This window comes from Petaurus breviceps, unplaced genomic scaffold, assembly GCF_028583685.1.
Source record: "Petaurus breviceps papuanus isolate PSGF00001 unplaced genomic scaffold, PetGlider_PUasm1.0 90594, whole genome shotgun sequence".
Taxonomy (NCBI): Eukaryota; Metazoa; Chordata; class Mammalia; order Diprotodontia; family Petauridae; genus Petaurus; species Petaurus breviceps.
In genome coordinates, this window is record NW_027187281.1 from 5,787,788 (window position 1) to 5,801,846 (window position 14,059).

Genomic DNA, 14,059 nt, shown 5'->3' on the forward strand with positions numbered 1-14,059 from the left:
TGTGTGTGTGTGTGTGTGTGTGTGTGTGTGTGTGTGTGTGTGTGTGTTGTTCATGTAGTTTATGGAAATTTGAATAGTTGTCTCTACTTCAGGAATGGGGAACCTGTGGCCTTGAGGCCACATGTAGCCTTCTAGGTCTTCAAGTGTGGCCCTTTGACTGAATCCAAACTTCACAGAACAAAGCCCTTTAATAAAAGGATTTGTTCTGTAAAACTTGCACTCAGTTAAAAGGCCACGCCCAAAGACCTAGAAGACCTACCTGTGGCTTCACAAGGTCACAGGTTCCCCACCCTTGGACTAGTCTCTTCACCCTCTCTTGTCCAAGGAAGACTTTGATTCCTTACAGGAGGGAAGACAGGAGAATAACCCAAGATTCTGGCCACTCTGCTCACCTCAGAGAAAGGTGCCAGGCTCTAATTATATATATTTGCCCCTTCTAAATATTGTTAGTCCAGAGGAAATAATTTCTAGCTGACCTTCTGACCACTATTCCTTAGTGCTCCAAACTATACATTCAAGGCTTAATTGCCTACCAAATGCTAATTACACAAAGATCATCACCCATACTGAATAGCGAATAAATCAACTTTTCCAAGCCAATAGCAAACTCTTCGCCCAGAAATAATGGCAGGTTTCATGATTCATGGTTTCAGGAACAAGCCTGTTGGGTAAGTAATGAAGGCTATGGCCAGAAAACAGAAAATGAAATGAAACATGGCATCTATGGCTTTCCTAAAATAGTGGACTGGGAGAAGCAGTCTGAAATCAGGCCCCACAGTAGAAGTTCCTCTAGTGAACTAAGACACCTGGTGAGAAGGCTATCTCAGAATGACTTCTAAAGTTTCACAAAAGTAGGAATTTGCTATATTGACTAACAGTGAACTAACATAGGATTGGTTTCTTGGAAAGATGATATTAATATGTATATGCTTTATTTAAATTCTGTAATCTCATCAATATCTCATAGCATGGAGGTGAAATTAGGTTCTTAAAGGCTATGCCAGTGGAGCTCTGTTCTAGAATACTAGAAAGATTTTGGTAACATTCCAGACAATAGACTGAGTCTGCTTTCTCAGAACCAGTCTAGCTAAGTAAGCTTCTTGAAGACAGGGACCATTTTTATTTTTCACTTTATATCCCCTAGTATAATGCCTGACCTATGATTGTCATTTAATAAATGCTGTTGAAGAATGGATGAATGAAGGGCTCATCATTTGGTGATAAATTCTTTGGTCATGGCAACTCATGAAACAAAAATGTTAATTAACTCTTACTTTTGTGTGGCCTTCTGATTTTGCAGTGATCATGATATAGTAGTTGCAGAAAAGGGAGCAGTTGGATGCTAAGAATCATATAGCTTTTAAACCATTAATAAACTCTTTTGCAAGATTTTTGTCTAATGATCAAAATGTGGACACACTAGTAAGGGGGATTAAATCATATTGTTCTTGGCTCTGGAGTCAGAAGACCTGGGTTTAAATCCCAGGGCACATAGGGCCTACACTTTGGGACATAATGTATAGAAGGGCAACTCATTCTTTCTTCACATTATTCTCAGTAAGCCTATTCTCAGTAGACTTGTTCCTCACTGGGCTTCCAAACTTATCATTCCACCAAAATTCCTCTCTTCAAAGTTAGTAATGATCCCTTAATTGCCAAATCCAATGGCCTCTTCTCTATCCTCATCATATTTGACTTCTCTGCGATTTTTGACACTGTTGATCACTTAGTCCTTCTTAATATATCTCTCTTCTCTCTAGGTTTTTGAGACACCACTCTCTCCTGGCTCTCCTATCTATCTGACTACTCCTTCTCTGACTCCTTTGTTGAGTCCTCTTCCAGATCATTCTTTCTATCCATAGAAGTCCCTTTAGGTTCTGTCTCAGTTCTTCTCTTCTCCCACTCTATGATTTTATTTTGTGATCTCATCAGCTCCCATGGATTTAATTACCATCTTTATGTCGATAACTCTTAAATTTACCTATCCTAGCCCAATCTCTTTGCTGACCTCCAATCTCACATCTCCAACTGCCTTCAAGATATCTCAAACTGGATGTCCAGTAAATATCTTAAACTCAATATGTCTAAAATTGAAATCATTATCTTTGACCCTAAACCCTCTGTACCTTCTACCTTCCCTATTACTATAGTAGGCAACACTGCCCTCCCAGACCCTTCTAGGAGTTATCCTCAACTCTTTACACCTCGCCTTTCACCCCACCACCATCCAAGCAGTTGCCAAGACTTTTAGGTTTCACCTTTCTCACATCTCTTGAATATACCACCTTCTTTCCTCTGACATTATCACCATTGTAGTTTAGGCCCTTATCACTTCACACCTGGACCATTATAATAGCCTGTTTGTAGGTCTAACTGCCTGAAATCTCTCCCCACTCCAATCCATCTTCACTCTAGCTACTAAAGTGATTTTCCTGAAATGCAAGTCCAACCATTTCTGTCTCTGTCTCTGTCTGTCACACACACACACACATACACACACACACACACACACATACACACATCCTCTCAGTGACTATTTTCTCCTGGTTTGGAATTCAAAGTCCTTCAAAACCTAGCCCCCTTCTATTTTTCCAATATTCTGAAACCATAGTCTCCAACACATACTCTTTTATCTACTGACACTGGCCTTTAGGCGAACCCAAGAATAAGACACTCCATCTCCCTACTCTAGGCATTCTCTCTGGCTGTATCCTACCCCTAGAATGCTTTCTCCCCCCACTACACCTATTGACCTTCCTAGCTTCCTTTAAGTCCCAACTAAAATGACTTCTTTTTACTAGGAGCTTCTTAATTCTACTGCTTTTCCTCTATTAATTATTTGCTATTTGTCCTGTATATTGCTTGCTTTGTATATATTTGTTTACATGCTGTCTCCCCAATTAGATTTTTTTTTTGAAGTGGGAAGGCAAGGTAATTGAGGTTAAGTGATTTGCCTGAGGTCACACAGCTAGTAACCAACTAGATTTTAAGCTTCTTGAGGTCAGGGATTGTTTTTATTTCTGTATGCCCAGCTTAGCACAGTGCCTAGAACATAGCAGGCACTTAATAAATGTTTATTGATTATTGATTGAAAAACTTTAGACTCCCTACATATGTATATCTTCTTTTAACAGCTCATTTTAAGCCTCCAGGACCCTAAAGTCCACTTGGTTTCTTCCTGTTTGGCTTTAGGGAATTTATTTTAAATTTAAAAGTTCTGAATTGGGTCACAAGCACACAAGCCCCAGATTATGAAAATTCCCATCACCTACATAAAGGTTAGGCTCTCTATCTAACCACACATTCATACCTATCTCAGATTAACTCATTGCCTGGCTTCTTTATGGTTGAGGCAAAATTCAGTTTACTGGAAACATCTGGGTAACAAAACAGCAGATTATATTATAGTGTTTGTAGATAGACAGTCATTAGAAGGAGGAGAGCAAAGAGCTGACCTTTTCTTGAGAATTCCCACAGCCTACGTCCTCCTCTTTGAGATGCCTGAGTAATGGTAATGGGAATTTGAAGATCTTCCCTGTTCCTTAATAGACTTAAGGGAATTTGGAGATCTTCCCTGATTCCAAGATCTTCCTTGCCCCCTCATAGGCTAAATGTGATCACATGGAGCCTGTGACAGGAGAAGTTTGCTGAAGGGTGAAGCAGAACCCACAAGAAGCTGGGAGTCAGAGTAGCTAACCAGAGGAAGAGAGAGGGTATACCCAGGCTTGTGAGGGTTGGTTTGTGGGAAGGTTAAAGAATGGTGTGGCTCTCTGCTACATTGTGGTATATTAACTTCTATGTTGCTATGATAAATTTGGTTTCCTGGTGTTAAGATTTGGTTTTCTGGTGTCTGAATAAATGTTTTGCTTCTGTGTTCTATATAGAGAGTCTGTTACATTTTGCAATTGAGAATCATGCTGGCACATTTATAGTCGTGGTCTGCACTGTGAATATTGCATTGACGCTTCAGTCTGTAGGTGCCAACATCTGTATCACAGCTCAGTCTTCCTTCTGCTTCATGCTTAATCCAACCTCTCAAATCCAAATGCTCAGAATCTCTTCCTCCAACCATCCACCCCTCCCACACACACACACACACACACACACACTTCTCAGATGTCTCTATTTTTTCTAATATTACTTAAAAGAATCAGGTGAGTTCTCAAAGCCATTCAGACTTCACACAGAATCTCCAGAATTTCTGGGACCACACCAAGCACAGCATTACTGGGTTGTTGTTGTTTCTGTTTGTTTAGTTGGTTTGGTTCATTGGCTGGCTTTGGTCTGGGAGCTTATGTATTGGTGGTTTATTTTGCTAAAGCACATATGCAACTTTCTGTAACAATCTTTGAGTTGCTGGAGAGGAGTGCTGTAGCATAATCAGGAAAATGTAGTGACTTGTCCCCAAATCCAGTGTTTGTCAGGCAGGATTTGACCTACTTACTCCTGACTCCAAGGATGGCACTCCAGCCAATACAGCCGTGTTTGCCGATCCTAGAACTGCCACATTGGTGTGAATATAAGCCTCACCTGAATGTATTTCGAACCCCTAAAATTAAACATCTTTGAAAAAGGGAAAATGTAGGATCCACTGAAAAACTTAGATGAATTTACTATAACTTAAAACCCTAATCTATTTGAGAGAAGGCTTTTCTCTCTCAAATAAGCTTCTACACCCAAAATGTAAAGCATGAGAAGAAATTAAGAGGAACTTATTAAAGTGGGGAAATTTAGAATGTGAAACAAAGGTTTTTCCTGACTTAGGAGGATAGATTGCCCTTTCTCTCAATTCCATCTTCCATTCATAGGGTCTCTCCTTCACCCAGCTGCAAAGCTCACTACAGTCACTACTCCTTGGGACCGACCATGCCCTCTTCCAGATCCACTTCTTCCTCTGTCCGCTTTTCCTCTATGACTAGTTCCACAGAATTACCTCTGCAGCATAGAGCTGCAGCTCCCTGCCTTTTGTATAGGAGTGGGAACCAGAGCCCCAGCCTCAGCATCAAAAGCAAACTCTTAGGGGCAAAGAAAATTGCTGGGTCTTCCCATACACTTTTCCTTCCACTACATTTATTCCTAGAAGTCCTTTTCCAACTTTGTGAATATAGAAGATGGAGGAAGGAGAGTTGATGAGCTTTACAGTAAGATTCCTTTCTCTTAGAAACTCTAGACAGGGATGCTGGCAGTCCCTTTCAGAGGTTGCAAGGGCATAAGCTTCCTAAACCCTTAAAGCAGTGGTTCTAACCTTGCACTGCTTAGGACATAGAATCTTTTCGGGGTTCATCTCAGGAGAGGTGGCAGGCTTGCGCATGCGCATAAGCATAGGCTTGAAGCGAATTCCACACAATTCGCTGTTGACTGGCGCATGCATTTACAAGTGTGTCAATTTCGTACAATTCATGAGACTCTGCCGAAACTCGGTGCACCCTTTGAGAACCGCTGTCTTGTATCAGCCCAGTGCGGTGGAATTGGGGTAGGAATTTGCATAATGACTGGTAGGGAAGCTAGTTAAGGTGTTTTGTAAGTCAGGGAGAGGAATAACCCGTTTCTAAAATATTAAGAACATACAATTAATGGCTACGCTCCGAGAAATGAACAAACCAGACTGGGGGTGGGGGAGAAGTGCGGCCTAGGCTTTAACACTACCGGGTAGTACGTAGTTTATAATCACTCTCAAAGATGCTTTTTGTTAACCCTGCTTTAACCCTCATCCTGTGAAGAAAAGTGGGGAGAGACAGACAACTCTCCGATTCTTTACGCTGAAAAAGGAAGTCACCTAAGGAGGAAACAAAGCTAATTACTTACAGCAAGGAAACAGTAGGGTGGAACTGACTGCTACCTACTGCGTACAGAAGCCCCAGTGGCCTAATGGATAAGGCATTGGCCTCCTAAGCCAGGGATTGTGGGTTCAAGTCCCATCTGGGGTGGAAAATTTTTGATTAGAACAAAGATGAGACTTTAAAGTGTGTTTGCTGCCTACAATGAAGAATTAGAACTGCCCCTGAACAGAATCAACTTGCTTAGAACAAAGATGAGACTTAAAGTGTGTTTGCTGCCTACAATGAAGAATTAGAACTGCCCCTGAACAGAATCAACTTGCTTGAAAAGTAAGGGATTTCTGGTAAGACTCTGAACTAGAAGAAGCCCTCTCACATTGTGAAATAATAGTACCATATACAAAGTAAGTTAAGTCGTACAGTTGAGAGCAAATCCTGAAATATAGGACAACGAGTCTGCCTAAAAACAAGGATGAGGTGATGTTATGCAGAGTTTTGGTATGACCCTCATATCAAGGCCATTGGGGCTCATCGGATGCCTGCCAGAGTTCCAGGATAAAATTCTCAAAGCAGCCCAAAAGGAACAAGTTGCTTTCAGTAAATTTCCAGTAAGGTGAAGGGTAACCTAGAGGCACTCGTCCCAATAAATGTGAAGCCACTATGTCTGTACCCAAGAGTATTCCTCAGAGATGTAAGTCCTAAAGTAATGTGGGAAAATTGGCAAGCTGGTCAGCGATATTTTACAATGGACGCATTAGAACCAGGGGTGATCTTCCATTTCCAATTATTTCCTGAGCCATTTCGTTTTCTCCCATAGGAAGGCTCTCAATCACTGGAAAGATTTATTCTCAGTTTCATTAGGGAGTTGGGTCGGTTGCTTTCAGAGAGATGTAACTAACTAGTGAGTGTCCCTTCCAGTCGCTCCTTAGCACAAAGCTAGGGCTTGAAGAAGAATTAGCCGATGTCGTTTTGTTTCCCTAGGCAGAGGTAGAGCTAAAAGCAGAGCACCTAAAAGAACACAGCAAGATTCACTCAGGATCTTCAGACTCAAACAGGAAATGGCTAGGGTGGGGGGAGGGGAAGAGATCGATCCAGATCTGCCTGGGCAATTTGCCTGCAGAATAAAGATATATAGTCATGGCCCTTAGGACAATTAAGAGCAATCAATCAAAAAAGCTCCAGGGGGAAAATAAACCCTCCAGCAGTGGAAAACTCTCCTGGGGCTGATCTCAAACATTAAACCAGAGTCTAAATTGGGGTAAGCTAGAAATCACTACTCTAATATAGGCGAAAGGACTAGAGCAGGGGTAGGGAACTGCTACTTTGGATTCAAGGGGCCTGACTTGAGGACCCAGAGGGCAATATGTGGTCTCGGGTCCACTTGTGGTCTTGAAACCACAGGTTCCCCACTCTTGGCTCTAGCCCATTGACAAGAAATGGAGCTAGTAGCAGCAGTTCTAAAGCCAGTTTAAATTGAATGCACCTCCATCTCTTGGCTTCCTTCAAGTCCCGGCTAAAATCCTACCTTCTCTGTGATTCTAGTGCCTTAGCTCTGTTGGTTATTTCCTGTTTATCTCGTCTACAATTCGTGTGTACATGTCGGTTCGCTTTTTGTCCCTCCCATTTATAATGTAAGCAAAAAACTTAGAGCAAAAACTGTCTTTTGCCTTTCTTTGTATCTCTAGCGCTTAGCACAGTGCCTGGAACAGGGTAGGTGGTTAATAACTGTTTACTCACCGACTGGAGAATCATAAAATCTGAACAGGAAAGAACCTCGAATCCATTTAATTCTGCTCCTGATCAAGCTTACTCACTCAAACAGAACAAGCCCGGCTTTTGCTTAAAGAAGGCTAAAGTATGAAAGGTAGTCATACATTTTCATCTACCACGTATTGATGTAGAGATTTTATTCCCGTTTTAAACAACTCTATCCATAACAAATCTGAACTCATATGCCCTGGTTTTCTTGTTTTTTCATGTTAAAATTAACTCACCCCAGATGGGACTTGAACCCACAATCCCTGGCTTAGGAGGCCAATGCCTTATCCATTAGGCCACTGGGGCTTTCATTTCTTTATGCTATTTAGTATTCAATTCAATTCTATTAATCTCCTTTCTAGTTCGATCTAGTTTTGTTTTCTATGTGCTATAGGATTTAAAAATAATAGAAATTTTCCTCTAATCCTATTTCCTCCTTTTATAATTTAACTCAAGACTAAAAGAGTTTATCCAACAGCCCATAAGTAATAACAGCAGAACTAGGAGAAAAAAAAAAAAACAAACATGTTCTCTGATCCATGTAGACTGTGGTAAAGCTGCCACAACGACTGCCCCAGTGGCCTAATGGATAAGGCACTGGCCTCCTAAGCCAGGGATTGTGGGTTCGAGTCCCACCTGGGGTAATAAATTTTGAGAGGTCCATAACCACCAAACTATACTCAATACTCGCACGATGAGGAAATTCATAATGCCATTATTACTTCACCCTACTGACCTTACTCCTTTGTAAAATAAGGTGAGAACTTGGTCAAGTCCTCTACCGATTATGCTTTCGTGATTCAGTGACTTGCAAATGGAAGTTAACAAAGGGCAGGCGACTCTGAGCTTCAGAGTTTTTATTTTTTTCTTATTCTGAGCTTGATAAACATCAATATACACGAACATTTCCGTATTCAAAGAGCAGAAAAAGGATCGAATATGACGCTGCAAATCTCTTACATCCAGTTTGTGTGTGTGTTCTTTTAAGTACGTAATGAATTCAGCACGTTAAGCTTCAAAGCTGTGCTGCCTGTCTGTCTCCCTCTGAATTTTCTTCGGTTCTCTTCAGGGTTTTTGCGTTTTGTTGGTGGGTTTGTTTGTTTGTTTGTTTTTAATGCTTTCTATGAGATGTCTGAGATGGCGGATCGCGAGGATGGAGCTAGCGTGTCCCCGCGGCTCTCCTGGGAGCTGAACTGGGAGTGCTTTGTCTCTCCTGCCACTTTGAATAGGGACATAGCTCCAGATCATTAAAAAGAAAGCGCTAGAGGTTTAGAATCTAATTAAAACTACCCAGGATGCCCGTAGAAACTCGATACTACATATCACGATACGAAGAGGTGGAAGGGGTAACAGAAAGTCGAATTAAAGAGATCTTTGAAGAAGACTATCAGGTTACACTTATCACTTTCACATCAAGAGCATATTTATTGTTCTCTAGCATCTCTTACTGGTTACCTTCCGCATCTAAGTCGGAAATCCACATTTCTGAAATAACTCACTCTACATAAATCAAAAATAAGCAAACCGATGGTCAGAAGGATCGCAGCTGCAATGAAGAACAACTTGCTGGAAACTCTCTCAGAAGTGATGAGCAGCTATTTTGAAACTATAATCAATTGATACAGTTGTTTAAACCTTTTGGTGATTATAATGGCTTTGTCTTTAATACTTGGAAAATGTGTATTTCTAAGCACTTTTTAAAAAGCCCATTTCCCAAAGAAGACAAATAAAGGCAGTACAGGCTTTGTAACATTTGCTAATCAGACAGAGGATATTTCTTAGTTACTGTATATAAGTAAGACACATTACTATTCTTCTAGTTGCCTGTTCTGATACATCTAATTCTTTGCAAGTCATCTATCCCTTGTACAATAGCAAATTAAACTTTATTACTTATTCTGTAAAGTATAAATAAAGTGAGGATGAATCTTATAATGAACATTTTAATTAAAAAAATAAACTCTTTCCTCCTTTTTTGCGTCACTGTCACTACCCTCTCTCACTACCACTAATTTTAAAAAAGAAAACAAACAAAAACCTCCCTTGTAATTGAGTCAAATAAAAACATCTACACATTAGCCACACAAAAATGTGTGTCTCATTCTTCAGAGATCTGATTACTGTCCATCAACTCTGTCAGGAAAACATGTTTCGTCATTGGGCCTATCCTATCTAGTCCTGATTAGACACTGCATTGATCAGAGTTCTTAAGTCTTTCCCAGTTCTTTTTCTTTAAAATGCTGCAGCCATTGTATAAATCGTTCCTCTGATTCTGATCAAGTCACTCTGAATCAGTTCATATACTTTCCAAAATTTCTTTATATCTACCTTTTTTTCCTCATTTCTGATGGCACAATAATATTTTCAATACATTCACATACCATAATTTGTTCCACCATCTCTCAGTTAATAGGGATCACCTTAATTTCCAATTCTTTGCCACACAAAAAGTGTTGCTACAAATATTTTTGTAAGTATGGATCTTGGTCCCATTTCTTTGACCTTTTTGGGTATATGTGTAGTTTAATGACTTTGAGGGCATAGTTCCAAATTGTTTTCTAGACTAGCTGAACCAATTCATAGCTCAATCAACAATGCATCAGTGTGACTGCTATTTATCATTTTTCCTTTTATATCATCTGGGCCAATCTGATGGGTGTGAGAGTGTTAATTGTTTTAATTTGCATTTTCTTACTATTGCTGATTTGGGGTATTTTTAATGTGAGTATTGATATCCTGAAGCTCTTTTAAGAACTGGTGAGCTCCAATTTACTAGATCTGTGTCTATAATATACATTTATGTGCACACAAATATAACATACATACATGTGTGCTGTGTGTTCATGTTGTATGTACACAAAGTAGTTGCTTGTGTTCTCCTTTCTCTAGGGCAGGGACTGTTTTTGCCTTTCTTCATACCCCCAGGGTTTAGCACACTAGCATATAAATTTTCATATCAATGCTGCTGCTGGTATTGTATGTATGACATCTATGCACACGTCTTCAGCTAAATATCATCCAATAGAGAGAATATCAATCCAAACATGTGACAGCTCTTACTTCATGAAGTTTAACCTGAATAGTAAGTTATCATTCTAACACCAATGGATTGGTCTATTTGTTATTTTACTGTGAGATTATTTTAATAACAACAATTATTTTCCATTATCAGATGAGCTTGATGTTTTACTGTGAGTTTATGTTTTTCTGGGTCCCCAGTAAATGCTTTTTGTACTTGAACCAGTGTCCACTTTTTATTTTCTTTATCAGAAATCTAAATAAGATTTAGGACAGGAAGGTGGACCAATGGATAGACCAGTGGGCCTCCAGTCAGGAAGACCTAAGCTCAAATCTGACCTCAGACACTTACTAGCTATGTGACCTTATGCAAGTCACTTAACCCTGTTTGCCTCAGTTTCTTCATCTGTAAAATGAGTTGGAGAAGAAAATGGGAAACACTTCAGTGTCTTTGCCAAGAGAACCCTAAATAGGGTTATGAAGAGTCAGATACAATTGAACAACAAAATAAGATTTAACTAAACAAGAGAGAGGTGAAATTAAGAAGACAGCATCAACATAAAGCAACTATACCTTCTGTGTTTCTCTCACTTAAATGCTCTCCATTATGTTTCTATCCTTAATTTCATGGATTTCCATTCAGGAAAATGTCTACTAGAACATACTGTTATTCCTCCTACCCTTCCCAACCACTTCTTCTGGGAAATCTCTGAAGCTCATGAGCTAGCTTTTAGGGAACACAATGGGAATTTAAAAGGATCAATGGAAAGTAATATACAAACTTCTCTCTCCCCTCAAGAAGACTCAGTAGGGAATTACAGAGCAAAGTTGGTAGGGGAGGGGAGGAAGGATAGTCAACATGCTGGGTCATGGAAGATATGAATGAAACTTATTCTTTCTGACCCTATTGGAAGTAAGAACTGGGGAGCTTTTGTTGGGGGTGGTGTGAGAGGGGACAAGTAGGATGGGTCTTGATAGTCACCAAAGAGGTCCTTTTATGTGCCAGCCTGGTACTATTAACTTGACTAACAAGGAAGTTCAAAATGTATTGATGATCCCTTAAGCCTTGCTGACCCAACTCAACTTCCTCCCAAAAGAGCAATAACTCCTCCCTTTGAAGAAGATGGACAATAGCTGATGATAGCAGCAGTAGCAGCAGCAGGTTGGTGAAAAGTATCAAACATCTGCTTTGGAGGCAGAGGGGAATAGCAACTATAGAAACTGAGTGTAGACAGAATGGAGTAGCAGCTATGGAAGTTAAGAAGAGTGGCAGCATTAAGATAATCTCTGGAAACAAACCAAGGAAGCTGCAAGAGGTGGGGACAAGAAATTCAGAAGCACAGATGATTGCTGGGAGAGGCACTGCAGCTTTGATCCAATCTTTTCTCACTTAGAGCACGGGTTTTCTGGGAAAAGATTCCCTTCCCTACTGTTATGGGAATCTGGAAGAAATTGATTATTTAGATAATGATTATACTACTTGATGTTTCTTTGTTATTATCCCATATTTATTAAATGTTTTGCTATTTTTATTTGTAGTTCCTGCATGATGTTAATATACTCTTCAAATTCTAGTTCTAAGGCCCATCTACTAAGGCCTTTTGGAAGTTTTTAGCCTTTATTCACCACTAGTATTCACTGTACATTGGTATATAGATATTGGAGACCATAAAAATTACTTCCATCTTCTTCTCTGTTATTTTATCTTATAAATACTAAGAATCATTATTATTTCTATGCAGTAAATTGTGTTTCTCCATGAGAATGGTTAGAGGGCCATTAGTGTAGAATATTGCATAGATTTTCAGGTGATTATTTTTGATGTATTGTTGGGTTTGCTGATTCCTGTTTCTCTTCCTCTTTTCCTTAAAAAAATTCTTTGGAGAAATTTATGTAATATAAAGGCAAAATATATAAATATTACATCTTATTTTTAAAAAAAGATACATTCTTGTCCCTTGTCAAAAGCCTACCACACATACTTTAAACTGAGTCAGAAAATCAATATCTCAAGATGGTTCATAGTCCTATGAAAAAATGTTCTTTATTATTATTGATTAGAGAAATGCAAATTAAAACAACCTTGAGAAATCATTTTATACCAAAAATAATTGAAGGGGAAAGTGAAAAATGTTGGAGAGGATGTGGAAAAATTGGAATTGTGGAACTGGTGGAATTGTGAACTGATCCAACCATTTTGGAAAGCAACCTAGAATTGTGCCCAAAGAATTATTAAACTACCTATACCCTTTGACCTAGCAATACCACTACTAGGTCTACTTCCAAAGATGATTAGGGAAAAAGGAAAAGAACCTATATATTTGAAAATGTTTATAGCAGCTCTCTTTGTGATGGCAAAGAACTGGAATTTGCAAGGATGTCCATCAATTAGGGAATAGTTGAACAAGCTGTGGTATGTGATTGTGATGGAATACTACTGTGCCATAAGAAATGATGAGCTCACTGATCTTAGAAAGTCATGGAAAGACTTGCATGAAATAATGAAAAGCACAATGAGCAGAATCAAGAAAACACTGTATACAGTTATAGTAATATTATCTTAATGACTGAGTGCATGAGTGATTTTGACTATTATAAATACCCAAATTAACTACAAAAGGTCATAGAAAGATGCTATTTTCATTCAGAGAAAGAACAGATAAATAGAAGAATGTGTACAATTTTACATATATATAGTTGTGTCTAATTGTAGCCATCTCTAGGGCAGGGGTGGGGAGAGGGAAAAAAAAGAAATTTACATGACAACTTTATTATATATTTAAAAGGATTGGGCGGCCAGGTGGCTCAGTGAGTAAGAGCTCCGGCCCCAGAGTCAGGAGACCTGGGATTGGTTCTGGCCTCAGATACTCAGAACCTACAGCAAGTTACTTAACCCCTGTTGCTATTAAAATAAACAAGACTACCAAGTTGCACATAATGGATTTGCAGTTTCATGTGTAACCATCTTTTTCTTATACTATGTTATAGAAATGCTTGTTTTATTCCATAAATTAAAAGGAAAAAAGGAAAAAAGAAAAACACTTTCTGTTCTTCTGTTCTTTACCACATATAACCAACTGTTTACTTCCAAAATCAAAACCTTAAATATAGATAGACAGACAGACAATATAGAGATATGTAGAAGCTACATGTAAGGATACCAAAATAGCTATATAGAAGAAGATGGTAAGATCAACTCTTTATCTGGACTTCTCATTTAGACCTACTACTTTTCATAATTAGTATATAAAAAATCTTAAATAAAAAAAATACTTTTCTTTTACTATCAATGTGCAGCATATTGAACAAACTTTTATCCAACCTAAATACAATATTAATGCTAGTTACAATTCTGAGGGCAACTTAGAATATTATTTTTAAAAAGTAAATGATAAAAATCTTGCTGCAAGAACACACCATTGTTTGGAACCATTAGGCACAGTATTTGCCTTTGCCATATCTCCTGCCTCTACTGCTGTCATTTATAAATTACTGGGACAGTCAGC

General features: G+C 39.0%; 3 non-coding genes across 3 annotated transcripts; 2 read left to right on the top strand and 1 right to left on the bottom strand.

The window, feature by feature from the left end:
• Positions 1 to 5,854: 5,854 nt before the first annotated feature.
• Positions 5,855 to 5,927, top strand: TRNAR-CCU (transfer RNA arginine (anticodon CCU)). Its single transcript has one exon. It is a non-coding gene; the product is annotated as a tRNA-Arg (tRNA).
• Positions 5,928 to 7,768: 1,841 nt separating this feature from the next.
• Positions 7,769 to 7,841, bottom strand: TRNAR-CCU (transfer RNA arginine (anticodon CCU)). The gene has a single exon. It is a non-coding gene; the product is annotated as a tRNA-Arg (tRNA).
• Positions 7,842 to 8,106: 265 nt separating this feature from the next.
• On the top strand, positions 8,107 to 8,179 carry TRNAR-CCU (transfer RNA arginine (anticodon CCU)). Its single transcript has one exon. It is a non-coding gene; the product is annotated as a tRNA-Arg (tRNA).
• The last annotated feature ends 5,880 nt before the right edge of the window (positions 8,180 to 14,059 follow it).